Raw genomic sequence first — 14,108 nt, 5'->3', positions numbered from 1 at the left:
TTCTGCCACTAAGACAAAGAAAGGCAGAGTAACATTCAATAGGCAAAAAATAAAAATAAAAAAATCAAAGTTACTGTTTGGCTTTTGAACAAGGTGCAAATTAGTGAGTATTTGTTAAAATTTGAGACAGCAATTGTCTAAGAAACATATTTTCAAAGAGGAGAAGGTTTTTTTCTTCTTAAATAAAAAAGCCCCCAAACCTTCCTTTCTTTTAACTTCAAAAGGGAGCCAGATTGCAGAGGAAGAGAGAAAAAGCTCAAATCTTCTCTGAAGGGAAGCAAGTAACTTAGTCAAAGTGATCTTATTTGTGAGGGAATAATTTTCTACTCACCTTTTTTTTTTTTTTAGTTTAGATTTTGATCAAGTGATTTGTACACTGTTAACTAAGCTGATCACACCTCTGCCCTTCCTATGGAGATGTCCAGTGGCCATTTATTTGAGAATGTCTCGTATTATGCTGAGACCTGACTGTTTCAGGACACTTCATCAGCAAGCACCCGAGCCAGGCTAGGGCAACAGTATTGCCAGAAGTCATCGTACAGGAGGAAACGGAGGTGTGTGGCGGCAGGACAGCATGGGTAGGGTCACCTGGAGGAGGTGTCTGAAGGCAGGCACACATCCTCCTTTGCTCAGGCCTTCAGGCCAACCCCCAGCACCCTTACATGGAGCCATGCGAAGCAGAGGGAGTTTTCTCTCTGCTGCTCTGTATTTTGGGAAGCTGTTTGCAACAGAACAACAATGCATGAAAATGCTTCCAGTTCTACAATGGCATTTTGCGCCTGCTTCTGCAATGACGCAAGGAGCAGCAACACACTAGTGTTTAAGGTTAGGCATGTATCCAAGTCTTGGTGGCAGATAAGTGGTGCGGGTCCAGCCTGGGGTCTCTAGCAGCTACTACATTTGCAAATAAACAGTGATGTTAAAGAGGGATTTTCAGGTGCGACCCATAGGTATTTCATGTTTATGCACGTGATAATCTCTGGAAAAATGAAGCCTGCTAAAGGATGTTCTTGTGATTTATCCATGAAAGCTAGCTTCAGCCTTGTCCAGACTAATATTAACCCTTGTATGTGTTTATATATGCAGCATCTGCTGAGTCTTTGGCTGGGCTTGTAGATTTGACATTGAACTCCTCATTTCAATCTAAACTTTAATAACGTAAGGGTTGCCACAGCGGAACAGAGCGACGATTCATCCCGGGGCTGGGTCTGCCAGTGGCCCATGCCAGATGCTTCAGAGGAGATTGCAGAGCATCATCATACAGCTAATTGTTGGGAACACGTCCTCCCGCTGCCAGCTGGTGTTCATCAGCTATGTGTCCTGCAGCACCGGGGTCTGATGAAAATAGCCATGTTTAGTGCCTGCCTTCAATCAGAAGAGCACAAACACTGGTGAATGAAACCCCTCATATGGCGGGCATTGTGTTGGTGCTATCTGTTGATTGTCTGGTATCAAAGGACCAAGAGCTGGCCTCCTGGACGGAGGTTCAGCAGTTACAATCACCGGATGATAGCAACAGCATAGGACCCAACATATGAAGGGCTTTGTTTGCTGATGGTTTTACAAACCCTGTAGCCAGAGCTGAGCTTCGGCTGGCCCTGCCAGTCTTTGGAAGATGAGCACTTCCCCCTCTGTTGGAGAGCAGCAGAAGCTATTCTTGTAGCTGTCTAGCCCTTCTTTGAAAGTTAGTAAGCTTTTTTTTTTTTCTTTTTTTTTTTTTTTCCCTCAATAACCTACGGCAAAGTCCTACAGGCTAATTATATGTTTCATTTTAAATCCTTTAATTTTTTTGTAGTTCAAATAGATAACTGTGTTTTTCTCCCACATCTTTGATTCAGATGGATGATTTGCTTCATTAATTGATATGTGGAGGAGGGGGCCTGGAAGTGAGCTATATTTATGCTTCAAAATAATCTTTTCTCCACTTTTTTTTTTTTGTCTGAGAATCCTCATATTTATTTCAAAATTATCCTGAAGTGAATGTCATCAACCTTTGTCCAGAAGACTTTTGCTGGATTAATTAGCCTATAATGAGTCTACTTCTGGTTCTCTTTGATTTCCAACTTGCAGGTTGCCTGATGTCAGGCTATATCCAGAAATCACCCTCCTAGTTTCCATCCTGGGCTGTCAGTGCAAGGAGGAGGGCAGGGTGCTGGGGCTGCTTGCAAAAACTGGGATTTTGGTGAGCCCCAGTGAGCCCCAAAATGAGCCATGGCCCTATCTTTGGGGGTTGGCACTAGCATTGCCACACTGCCCTGGATTCACCTCCCAGAGGGGAAGCTTTGTGGAGCTGTGTCATTTGGCTTCAGCTCTTCCTCTTCCTGGCCAGACGGAGAACCTTGTGTGGGTCCAGGCCCTACAAACCAGGCACCAGAGCAAATTGTCCCAGCTTGCTGCCATGCCACCAGCCAACCAAGCTCCAAGCTCCTGGGGAGTTTTCCAGCACTGCCGGCTGCTTTCTCCTTGTCGTCTCTCTTTTTTTTTTTTTTTTGGCTTTCAACATGCTTTGGTGAAAAATGGGTGTGAATCATTTTCCATTGCAAAAAATGCTTTTTTTAGGAATGCAACATCTTTTGAAGTGAAATGCCAGGAATCTCACAAGCTGAAGCTGAAATGTGCTGGTTGCGACATTAGGTGCTAACAGTTGGCAAAGCTCGAGTCCCAGTGGCTAAAATACCAGAGAAAATAGCAGGCACTTCCTTGGCTTATCAATTCTGTCTGTCTCACCTGTCTCACTTGTGCGACATGCAGTGAGGGCAGGGCTCGGCTTGGGCTGACTGGCTGGCTGGCTGAGTGACACATTTCACAGGCAGCTTTTTATGGCGCTCATCATGGTGACGGTCTGATTGCCTCCCAAGTGCTAATGAATATCTCTTGCAGTGGATCTACGAGGTAGGAAAATATTATTCTCTCTGATTTCCAGATGAGACTGATCCATGTGGATGCATTTGCCTGAGACTGGCTGTTCCCCATGAGGGCAGTGATGCTGTCCCATGCCCTTGCTGTGCGTGCGCTCCCTGTTTCAGTTGCAATAAAATCTTTCCTCCAATAGCTTGGGTCAACCTTCAGATCACTGTAAGGCTGTAACCACTGGAGGTGTATCCTGGCTGTCTGCCGAAGTTTCAGGCTCTGCTGCCTCTTTTTGAGCAGCATCTGGGACATGCCTGAGCCCCAGCCCAGGTCACAGGACCTCCGTCCATGACCCTGCACCAGGTGAGGTTTGTTTGCTCCCTCTTTCTCCATTGCACAAAAGTAGCCACAGATGCACCATTTATAGGCAGATAAATGCTTGTTGCAGAAAGATGCTTGTTGTAGGTCAGTGCCAGGAGGAGGATGGCTCGGGTGGCAGCTCCTGAGAAAACACGATGAAGCCTCTGCCCTGGTCTACTCTGACCGGAGCTGAGCAGCCAGCTCAGCTTGCCCTCTGGCTGGAGAGGTGGCACGTATGGATTTTGATAACTTTCTTCTGGTTAAAGGTCACTTCACACTTTAAATATTCATGCTCTAAGGACATTAAATAAATAATGCTGAACTTGTTAAGCTGAGTAGGTTGCAACTTTTGCATTTTGTGCCTCGTTTCCAGTCGAGATCTGACACCAGGCTGCTGAATGCAAGCTGTGCCCTGATTAGGGAAGATTTGGTTTTTCAAACCCTCTTAGCTGCTAGCTGGGTGTGCAGAGCAGGACTGAAGCAGGTTGCTTACAGGTCTCTAAAACAGGTGTCTGTGATTGCTGCAGGCTGCTTTCTTCTCACGAAGGGGAAGAGAAGTGCTGTAAGCAGACACCTTTGCCTGTTGGTCTGGGTGGAGCGCAGTCGTTCTGCCCAAGCTCAAGGACTCCTGACAGGGCTGCCCGGCTCCCCATCTGCGCTTTCATTGTGCGCATTCCAATGCATTGCCTGTGGAATCTACATTAAATGACAATTGTGAAGAAATCCCCATGGTGTGAGATTGAAAATAAATGGCCAGCATCTCTTATTTTATTTTTACTCTGGTTGGTTGTTACCAGAATATCCCACGGTGCCTAGGGACTTGTGGTTCAATTCAGATGCTCGTATTTGCAAAAGATGGTTAATGAATATGAGGTTTCAAGGTAGGAGCCTCTCAGTGACATGAGATTTATGTAGAGACAGTTATTATAGTTTTTTCCCCCCCTGTCTGCTTCAGAAGGCATATGAATCACCAGATGAAGGCCTCCTGTATTTGTAAATCAGCTGAAACATAACACTGATGTTGGGAAGTTGTACTGAGTTAACTGAGCAACTTCTCAATCTCAGAGCTTTACATAACCCCTTCTTAACGCACTGTTATTTCCTTTATAGATAGACTCATAAATTACTCCTGGTACACAAAATGCGTGGGAGGCTGCCTGTTTGCTCAGCATGGGACCAAGACCTGCACATTCAAATATCGGCAGACAGCTGGAACACAATCTGTGAAAAGGCACTCAGAGCCTCCAGGTCTATTAAATACAAACTCAGAACATCTACTGAGAATTTTATATCTTGCATTACAGGGGTAATGCCAAAAAGAATAGGTGCGATACCCCCGGGACTCTGTCAGTAAATGTAGCATCAGAGTATCCAAACAATCTTTCTTTTGTGGCTAGGTGGATCAGTGTGGATACAGGAGAAGTGGATGAATATGTATGGTTGTGCATGAACACATATTTATGGGTGTGTGAATGCATACATTTATATATATATTTATATATAGATATTTGAGAAAAAGTGATTAGCCTGCAATAGCTAAATTCCATTTGGTATCCCATGTTGTGCTGAGCTCTAACCACGTAGAGTCAGGAAATGCTTTGCTTTGGGTTCTACAGTTGTTGTTGCCACAGCCCAGTAAAATTGTAATGTATGCAGAATGTGAGTTGCCCTTCTCTGAAGTTATTTCCTTCCTGATATTGGGAGACCTCCATCATGGACAAAGCTGCCATATTTGCTTTCAGCAGCATGTCTGATGAATATCCAGTTTTTAGCAGACACGTGAGGCTGGAAGATGCAGTTGTTAGACTAATGGGAGCAAAGGGAGCCAGGGCCAAGATTACAGAGCACCACTAAAGAGCCTCGGGTTAAACTTCTGCATCATTAGTCCTATGTGTGTGGCAATTTTTGACTTTTTTTTTGTCTTACTGTCTGAATTCTTCAAAAATCACTGTCTGATTCTGAAATGTAGTCCATGGACCAGTGCTTAACCCAAACCCTCCCGTGGAGTGTGATGGCATTTACATAGCTTTCACCTAGTGTAGATGCACAGACTTTACCAATATATTTTAATTTTCTGGTACCCAGAGCTAGTAATCAAAATTTTGAAACATGTTTTACTTAGTCTTTAATCTAAAGACCACCTCGTGATTGAGCTGTTTTTGAATATGAGCCAGATATGTTTCCAGCTGCGAATAAGGACCAGGTATTCAGGCTAGTTATAAGTTGGATTTGATTAGCAGCGTAATCCATTGGGCATGGAAATGTTTCATGAACATTTCAAAGCATGTCTGGATGCTCACGGGCTGCAGTTGTCTACCATGCAGGCGCTGTTGGATATAGCTTGTTTTGGAGAGAAAGCATCTGATTATGAAAGGAATAACGCATTCAGGTTTCACATTGTAGTGTCGTCCAGAAAGTTATATTGAGAGCTGACTGCGGTGACGTGACCTGGGCTGCGCACTGAAAATGCACTTTACTTTGGGTGCTTGGGGAAGGCGAGTGCAGGAGGACGGCTGGGACCGCACCATGGCCGTTCCTGGCCAGCTGTCTTGCTGTGGGGTATGCGCTCCCTGGCTTTTCTGGGGAAGGGGGCGAGTGGTTGAGATGCATCAGCCTCATTTCTGCATCAAAGGTAGCATCTAAGGCAGAGGATGCAAACCTACCTGCGTCATTTTCTTGAGATCCCAAAGGGCTGTGCCACAATTTGCTGTGCCAGTGTGAAACCAGGTCTGAGCCCACCCTTCTGTAACAAGCAGATAGGGCAGGAACGAGCAATCACACTGTACGGCAGGTGTGATGGAGAGACGTGCGTTTGTGACGTGGTCTTGAGGGACTGGAAATATAGAGATCAGAAGCAAATCAAATCCTCTATGTTTCTCCTAAGAAATCAGTTGTTTCTGGAATATTTTTGTCTCTTTCAGGAATAAGGTGTGGTCAGGAGAGAAGAAGAGAGATGTGAAAACAAAGAATACTCTCTGCGTGGCTCTATTTCAAAGCAAAAAGCCTCTGGTGGGTTTGACTAGTGCTGCGAAGAAAGCCCGTTCTTTTGCCAGGGTAGTTTCTTGTTCACATCTAACGTTATTTAAGTTGCACCATGTTTTTTTACCTTGGTGTATCCTTCGGTCATGTGAGAATAGAAGCTCTTGCCTACAAGGCCTACTTGATGCATGGAAAATGCTTTGGGATTTTTGAAGGAGAGATGGATAAAAGCCTAAACTAGCTATTTTTCACTGTAGTACTGTTAAAGAATTTTAATTGAATTTGGTTTAAGAGGCAAGGTATAGGTATGTTACTGTGTAAAAACATCCATTAGTAAGAATATAACAAACAGGCTTATAAATGGTGAGATTTTTAGCAACTCCTGCTATAAAATTTTGGTGAAGTTTTCAGGGGCATATGTTGTCATGGGACTTATAATTCTCATCTTGATTCTACTGTTAGCTTTCTATTTTTATATCCCTGGGGAAAAATACCAAAAACCAAAAACAAACAACAACAACAACAAAAGATTAATGTAGCTGTTTTATAACAATCTATACAGGGTGGGAAAAGAAGCCCTCTTAGGCTTTGCCATTCAGTTCTGCAATAATAAATGAACTATCACAGTTCAAGATGCAGTTGTTGTTCTTTCACATCACCTGCCTAATGCATCCCGACACCTCAATTATATTAAACATGAAGGCCCCCCCCCCAGCCCCACTTTGCACCGTGTCACAGGGAGCAAGCCTGCGCCTGCACCACGGGAACGCTGGCGAGCAGCCTGGGCTGGATGTGGCCACTCGGTAGCAGGGCAGGGGGCGAGAACAGGGCGTCTGGCCCCACGCCGGCGTCAGATATCCCCGCTGAGGCCTCCGCAGGGGCTATGCTTCTATTTGTGTGCCTGTGTACTTGCTGCCCTTAGCAAATTTAAAAAATAATAAGAGTGAAATCTCAAAGCTACCGGACCAAAACGCAGTGGTGTGCAGCCAGCCGCTGGTGTGCCTTATGTACTATCGCCACAGATGCTTCATAAGAGAGTAGAAGAATATGATCAGCAGCTATTGTGAGTGTAATGAAAAGAGCCTTTCAAAACAAGTGTGGAAGCACACTCAGAAAAATCCTTCTATTTATTTATATTGATATCTCTAATAAAATTGCTTCCCACAAATGTTTTGCAACTGACACTGCTTTGCCCAGTATCTGCTATAATCATATCCTGGTAAGGCAATCTAGCAAGGTGTTTTTTTTTTTTTTTTCAAAGAGAAAACAATTACTTGTTCTTTTTTTCCACAAAGCCTGGCTCCATATCCCCACCGCTGCCCTCATCTTCTGTGCTCTGCCTCGGCATGGGCGTGCTGCCGAGCTGCCTGTGAGCCCCGTGGGACCGCGAGGCTGGCCCCTCGGTGAAGCCATCCTGAGCCGCTCGGCTGCCTCAGCCCCGTCCCTGGGTACAGCTTCTGGGCTTGGGCACTTCCAGACCGGAGCAAAATTCCTCAGCCCTTCTTCATGAAAACACAATTACTGTCATTAAGTCCATACTGTGATACACAATGTCTCTGCGATACTCCCCGATGAGCCCATGCACCGAACCTAACGACTCCTACTGTAGCTAAATACCATGCTGGGCTGTTAAGACAGTGCCACACGTCTGGCTCCTACTGGTGATGAGTGGTCTACGAAGCAGCCTGATGACTTTCTAAAGGCCTGAGATCATGGTAACACCATGAGGGGGTATGAAAAAGACGTCTCCGTCCCTCCCTGCCTCTCCCTGCAAGGCTCATCTTGCAGACTGCAGCTGCTGCAGCAGGAAAGGCAGCCAGGGCTGGTGGCACTGCTCCTCCCAGGCCAGGGATGCTGCCACATAAATAGGCAGGTTGAGGACAGACAAATTCAGCTCCCAAAGCACAGTGTTTTGCTGGAGTTTACTTTCCCCAGCTGTGAGAAAAGAGGCCAAGGACCTGGGGCAGCGGTGCTATATGTGGCTGCTGCTCACGCCCCTCACTTCTGCCTGCACCGTGGAGACGTGCTGGTGGAGCAGGGCAAGGGCTGCCACCCCACAGCTGTCCCTAGCCTTGGCTCAGGAGCCGGCGAGCAGCGTGGTCCCACTGGCAGCCCTGGGTGTGAGTTGCTTCCCACCCCGTGCAACCACTGCCTCCTCCAGTGTTGTTGGGCCCCTCAGGAATCTTAACGGAGCCCATAATATTTAATGGGTTTGCTAGTGATAATGTCATTTTAAGTGAAAAATTGCTCCCTCACGTCACTGAATTCTGTTTCTAAATTTTTATGTATTTTTGATAGGCCAATTTATCCCCGCTGCAGTTCCAGCCCGTGCAGTCAATGGCATTCCACTGGGGGTGAATTTTGTCTGCTATTTACAGTGTGTGCTTTTAAGCAGTGATTGGTGTGACAGTGTGATCTGTACAGCTGTCTCCCTGTATTTATTCTTTTGCCTATAAGGTTGATTTATACTGGCTCAAAAAAAAAAAAAAAAAGCTCACAGCCTTTCATGTGAATGACTTTAAATAACTGATTAATGATTATTATTAGGATGACTATAATGGAACAAGGTTTACAGAGTTTATGGACTTGGATGAGCAATTGCACATAAAGCTGTTGTGTGCCCCTCTCCAACTCTAAACCTTTTCTGAGGTTTTCTTTATAATTGGCTGGTGCCCTCTGGGCTCAATCTGAGTTGACGTGCCTGACACAAGGTTAGCGGTGGAGCCGCCTGCATGAGGGATGTCTGGTGTTGGTGGGGGATGTCTGATGTCCGTGTGCTCTAGGACGGCACCATGCGGGTACCTGCCGGCAGCAAGGGGTGCTCTGCATCAGCCCTTGCCTTTCAGGAAGGTGAAATCCCCATGCAGATGACAGCAGTGACTTGCAGGCAGGGAGCATGCAGGTACTTGCACGGTACTCCTGGGCATTGTTTGCATGAAATTTGTGAGCTTAAAATGGTGGTACTTGATCTCCAAGGAAGCATCTTTCCAGGCTTGTGTGACATGAAGAGCCCCTACAGCTCCATTTATAGAGCTGGCTCTCTGGGTCTGTCTCTGTTGCTGCAACACCTTTAGGTGCTGATGCGTGCCTCACTAATGGTTAATTTGGTGCTGCCAGGAGTCTCCTGAAAAATTTTGGAGAGGTGCGGCACTGGGTGAACTCACCTGCTTGGCTTTGTATTTCTTCGCTCCCACTGGACTGACAAATAGACGGACTGAATAAGGGCTTCCCAGTGGTCAGAAACACCCACATGCAGCCAAGCTCTGCTGTGGCGAGTCCGCACGTCCTGGGGATGGGTATGGCACAGGGACAGGCTCCTCAGGGCTGCCCTTGGTGCAGAGAGCAACACAAGCATCCCCTGCCCGCTGCCCTGTGGTGTCAGTAAGTATCACTCTGATGGCAAAGCCCTCCTGCCAGAGCTGCTATGGTCCACATCGCATTCTCCAGGACTGAGGCTCCCGGGATGACTCCAGCAGTGTTATCCTACCTGAGCTACCACGTGGGGTATGAAATATGGGGGAGGATGGGTACTTCATGAATATCTCCACGCCCTGGAAGAAGAAGGAATTTGCATGGCAGGAAGGGCCGTGAGTGTTTTCCTGTAGGTGTAACTCCTGGATGCTCTTGTTCTGATGAGTTTGTGAAAGGGTCAGTAGAAGCAGACTGACAGGAGAGGTGCTTGGTTTTCCCTAGTGCCACAAAGTGCAGCTACCCGGCTAGGAACACCTTTGCCGTTCAGTTGTAAGATTTGTCACTGTCGAAGCCCTAGGAAGGGAAACACAGCTTTTTTATAAGCTGGCACTGTTTCAAAAGTACTACAGGATAAGGCAAAGTCTGGGAATACAAACTGTTATCATTATTGTTATTGTTATGGTTATTATTATTAATCACAGTTCAAGTAAACCTGCTTGAAAACTTCTCTTGTTATTTGCTCTACTTTCCACCGGTTTATGTTCCCCGAGCAGAGTTTGATTAAAAACTGTTGCATGTCATTTTGTTCACAAGGGTTGATGTGCTGTGCTGCTGTCACCTCTTTGCAGCCCAAATAATACGAAGACACATAATGGAGGTGGTTGAATACTTGCTACTGGTTTTGATCTTCTTCAAAATATCATTTTCACTTTATATGTCTAGAGAATAGCTGGCCTCCTGCCGTTCCCATTCACATCTTATCCTTGAACAATGAGGAGAAAATCTGCCTGCAGTAAATGTTCAGTTTATGTTGGGGAATTTTTCCAATACAGAAAAGAGAAAGGGAAATAAAGCAGCTTTATGAAATAATGGTGCCATTCTCAGATAAACATGGATATTTTTCCTGTTAACTTCATGAACAATGAGGAGTAAGGAGGTCAAATGTATCTGGACTCATGCCAGAACTGGTTGTCTGCTCTTTCGTTTGGGGCTTTTAGGCTTTCTATATAATTTTTTTTTTAAAGACTTCTGGACAAGACTTCTAACTCATACAGATTTTACCTTCTTATATGTAAAAGGGCAGGTTTGTTACAGGTATAACGACATGGCTCTGGTATTTCAGTAAGTGTGGGCTCCACAGGGCTGATGAACGCGGCCTGCCTGCACCGGGGGAGAAGGGAGCGTGTGCTGCCTCGTGGGGCGAGGCTGTGTCTGCAGGGGGGGCTTGGTGCGGAGCCAGGCCGGGCAGGACATCGCTGCTGGGAGGTTCTTAAAACTGGCCGTCGGTTTTGGTGGTGCCCAGGAAAGCTTTCTGTTGAGCTGTTTGACTGTTTGTAGCCCTGGGACCCTTTCCTGCTCCCCTGCCTGCCCTGACAACAGATCAGGTTGCTCGGGTGTACCATGGCCGTGTGAAACAAGCACATTTGCCAGCATGACTCTGCATCCAAACATCAGTACAACTACTTTTTATTATTAATTTCAAGCTCCAGCTGCTGCCTCGAAGCATTTTGTTTTGTCACTGTGCAAGTTGCTGCTCAGAACAAACAAAAGGGAAAAGAATGATGAAAGCAAACCCCCTAAAACTCATTAGTAACGTAAAGTCTAGCAAGTATGGCTAACAGTGTCTAATAATCCATCAAGGTGGCTCATCTGTCAGCTATAAAGACATCATCCCTAGAAGTTTACTAACACTTTATAAGGTCTAAGCAGAGTTTAGTGTTCATGGCAGCGGCACTGTGACGGCCAGGTGCAGGAGCCAATGCACGGCCAACAAACAGCACAGTGCCCACAGCACACAGGAACCGTGCAAGCGCCTGTCAGCCCAAAGGACTGGGTCTCCTTCAGGCCTGGCTGCAGAAGATACCGAGGCAGCTGGTGCCTGGTTACAGTGCTTTGCTCCAGGGAAATCACAAAGCCCATCAGAGCACACTGAGGAAGCGTGGGTCCCACCAAGCCCAGGAGCTGCCAAGGTTGATCCGTCTGGCTTAAAGTCACTCTAAGGGTTCCACAAGACTATCTGTCACCAGCAGATGCTCTCTCTGTGCCTTTTGCAATGTCTCAGTCACCTTCTTTGCTCTCCCTTCCAGCGACTTTTCCTGTGCCCTCAGCTAATCCATCATCTGCCCTGGGCACGGAGAGCACCCCGTGGAGCATTTGCCACTTTACTCTGCCGACCTTCCGGCACTGCTCCCGCTGCAGCTCCCAGCCCGCTCTGATCCGCTCTCCCTTTGGAGTCTGCTGACATGTTCTGGTTTTCAAACAGCTCCATATAAAACTAGAAGGAGGTCTCAAATCCAGATCAAGGCTGACATCCGCTGCTGCTCCCCCGTGCAACCAGCCTGCTGCCTCCCATAGGGCTAAAACCGTTGTTTTTGCTCCACTGTTTGTGGGGCTAATGCATTTACCGCTGCAACTCCCTCTGGTGAGGGTATGGGTGATGGTCGCACAATCACTGCAAAAGGCTTAGAAATGCATTTAAGTGGCTTGTGTTTCTCTGTGAAATCTGAATTAAAATCCCCACCCTCAGCAAAAACTGAAAAGGAGAAACACCAACAACTTAAAAAATATGTATTGCTTATAGGGAGTCTGAGGTTTTGCTGTCTTTTTCTCCAGACAGGAATGTTGTAGCATTGCCTACAGAGCCTTTCTTCTCTGCATTAGGCGAGCGAGGAGATTTCATTTCATACATCATTTACAATGGAGTGCGTCAGGAGCAGAGTTGGTGCATATTAACGCTGGGATGTGGGGAGAGAGTTGGGTTCTTTGAAAGTTTCAAAGCATTTCCACTGAGGAGGGGAGCCAGTGCTGCTGATTCCCTTTCACTCCCTTGCAGAAGCTGCATGTACCAAAAGCCCATGGAATGGAAAGAGGAGAACAAAGGCAATGAAAGGCCTGTAATGTTTCAGCATTAGTGAGAGATGGAGTAACACAGAGATGGTGTGGAAAGCGGCCCCCTAAGTCTCCAGCAACTCTTCTGTCTCTCCTCCTCACTCTCCTAGCTGCCTCCTGCCTTCCTTTATATTCGCACTGGAGTGAGCGCAGGGAGGAACCATGCTTGGAAAGAGTGGTCATGGGTTGGGAGAACGTGAGGAAGACATCCTGCTCCTTCCTCCTCATCCCTTCTGGCCAGCCACTGCTCATCATCACACTTTCTTCAATGGCCCATGTTTGCATTCAAGCCAGGTCTTTGGAGCACTACAAAATAGCCACCCTGCATATCGATCAAAAAGTAAGTCTGTTAGATAATGATTTGGTTTAAGAATCAATGTTCTTTTTTTTTTAATATATTTGGTTTGCTTTTGATTTCCTCCTGGAATTCGAAGCCTTAAGATATACTTGAGAAAACTGGAAATTATAACTCACTATGAGCTCTAAAACTAAAGCTAGGGCAGCTGGTGTTGTCTTATCACAGGACTCCAGGGACTGGATCTTTCTGGAAAACATAAGGTACCACAAAACTTACCATAAAAGCTGTGGGACAGGCAATGAAATGACTGTGTCTTCCTTCCTTTGTGATGTGCAGTTTCTCTCTTTGGCAGTAGCTGAGTGGGCTGTCCTGCTAAGGAGAGCAGAGAAGTCCCCAAAGCACTGTGACACTGTGCCAGCCTCTTTCCATCTTCCTTGTGGCTGGAGAGAGCCACTGGGCAGGGGTGTGTGGGATCTAAGGCCTTCATACATGAAAATGCTCTCTAAATGCTGTACATTGCTCTTTCTATAGAAAGCCACTTAAGATATCTTGAATTTTGGACAGAAGTGTCTGGCAGAGAGTTCTGGGAGTAATGCCAGTATTAAGGGCATCTTCCAGTACTGTTGCACAGGAATGCAATGATTATCTTGTCTGCCTGATGCTGCTTTTCCATGTATGTGATTGTAGGTCAAGGGATTGGGAAGAGATTTAAGCAGGAGTTCCCCTGGCTCCTGAAATTAACACAAAGTCTTTCTTGGCTGATATCAACATGAAGACTTTCTTGACTGCTGTAAAATTCACATCCCATTCTGGTGGGTCACCTCAGTGCTACCAGATCTGAGGGTGAGCAGAAACAGCAGAAAAAATGCCCATCACATCTGGGAAAGTCTGCTTTCAAGCACTCTCAGGTTTGTTCAGTAATTGATGTTGAGCAGAGATGTTTCCCTGGATTTACAAAGTTTATTTTCAATTAAAGTGTTGACTACTAGTAGTTGCTCAGAATCTGCTCCAGAACTGGTGACGGATTTAATTCACTCAGGAGAGATTCAGCTTGCTCTGGGTGACTTCTACAAGGTTACGGGAGCAAAACACACGGTGGGTTTCTGTCGGCTGCTAGTTGTGTCCTGTTAGAGTTAGGAAATGGAAACTTTTCCCATCCCTCCCCCATGAGTGTGCTAAAAACTCCACAATCTATTTTCTCTCACTCTTCACCTCTTCTCCTTTATATTGGCTGCTTTGCACCAAAAGCCCCATAGTTACACGCACTTTGACACTTGCATTTCAAAATGCCTGATTGTGGAGTTCTGCCAATACCAGCAAT

General features: G+C 46.1%; 1 protein-coding gene across 7 annotated transcripts in view; it reads left to right on the top strand.

Annotated features, from left to right (window-relative positions):
* The window catches only part of LOC308177032 (uncharacterized protein), a 136,751-nt gene that overhangs the window by 32,682 nt on the left and 89,961 nt on the right, over positions 1–14,108 (top strand). Inside the window, exon 3 of one of the 7 annotated variants that reach the window (XR_013938810.1) lies at positions 6,132–7,439. The exons of the other annotated variants lie outside the window; for them this stretch is intronic. The gene's annotated coding sequence lies outside the window, so the exon portion shown is untranslated. Of the gene's footprint in view, positions 1–6,131; positions 7,440–14,108 lie in introns of those variants that run through there. 7 annotated transcript variants of the gene reach the window in all.

This window comes from Anser brachyrhynchus, assembly GCF_964034855.1.
Source record: "Anser brachyrhynchus genome assembly, chromosome: 13".
NCBI classification, from domain to species: domain Eukaryota; kingdom Metazoa; phylum Chordata; class Aves; order Anseriformes; family Anatidae; genus Anser; species Anser brachyrhynchus.
The sequence above is the reverse complement of the archived record's forward strand: the minus strand, read 5'-3'. Positions and strand labels throughout refer to the sequence as shown.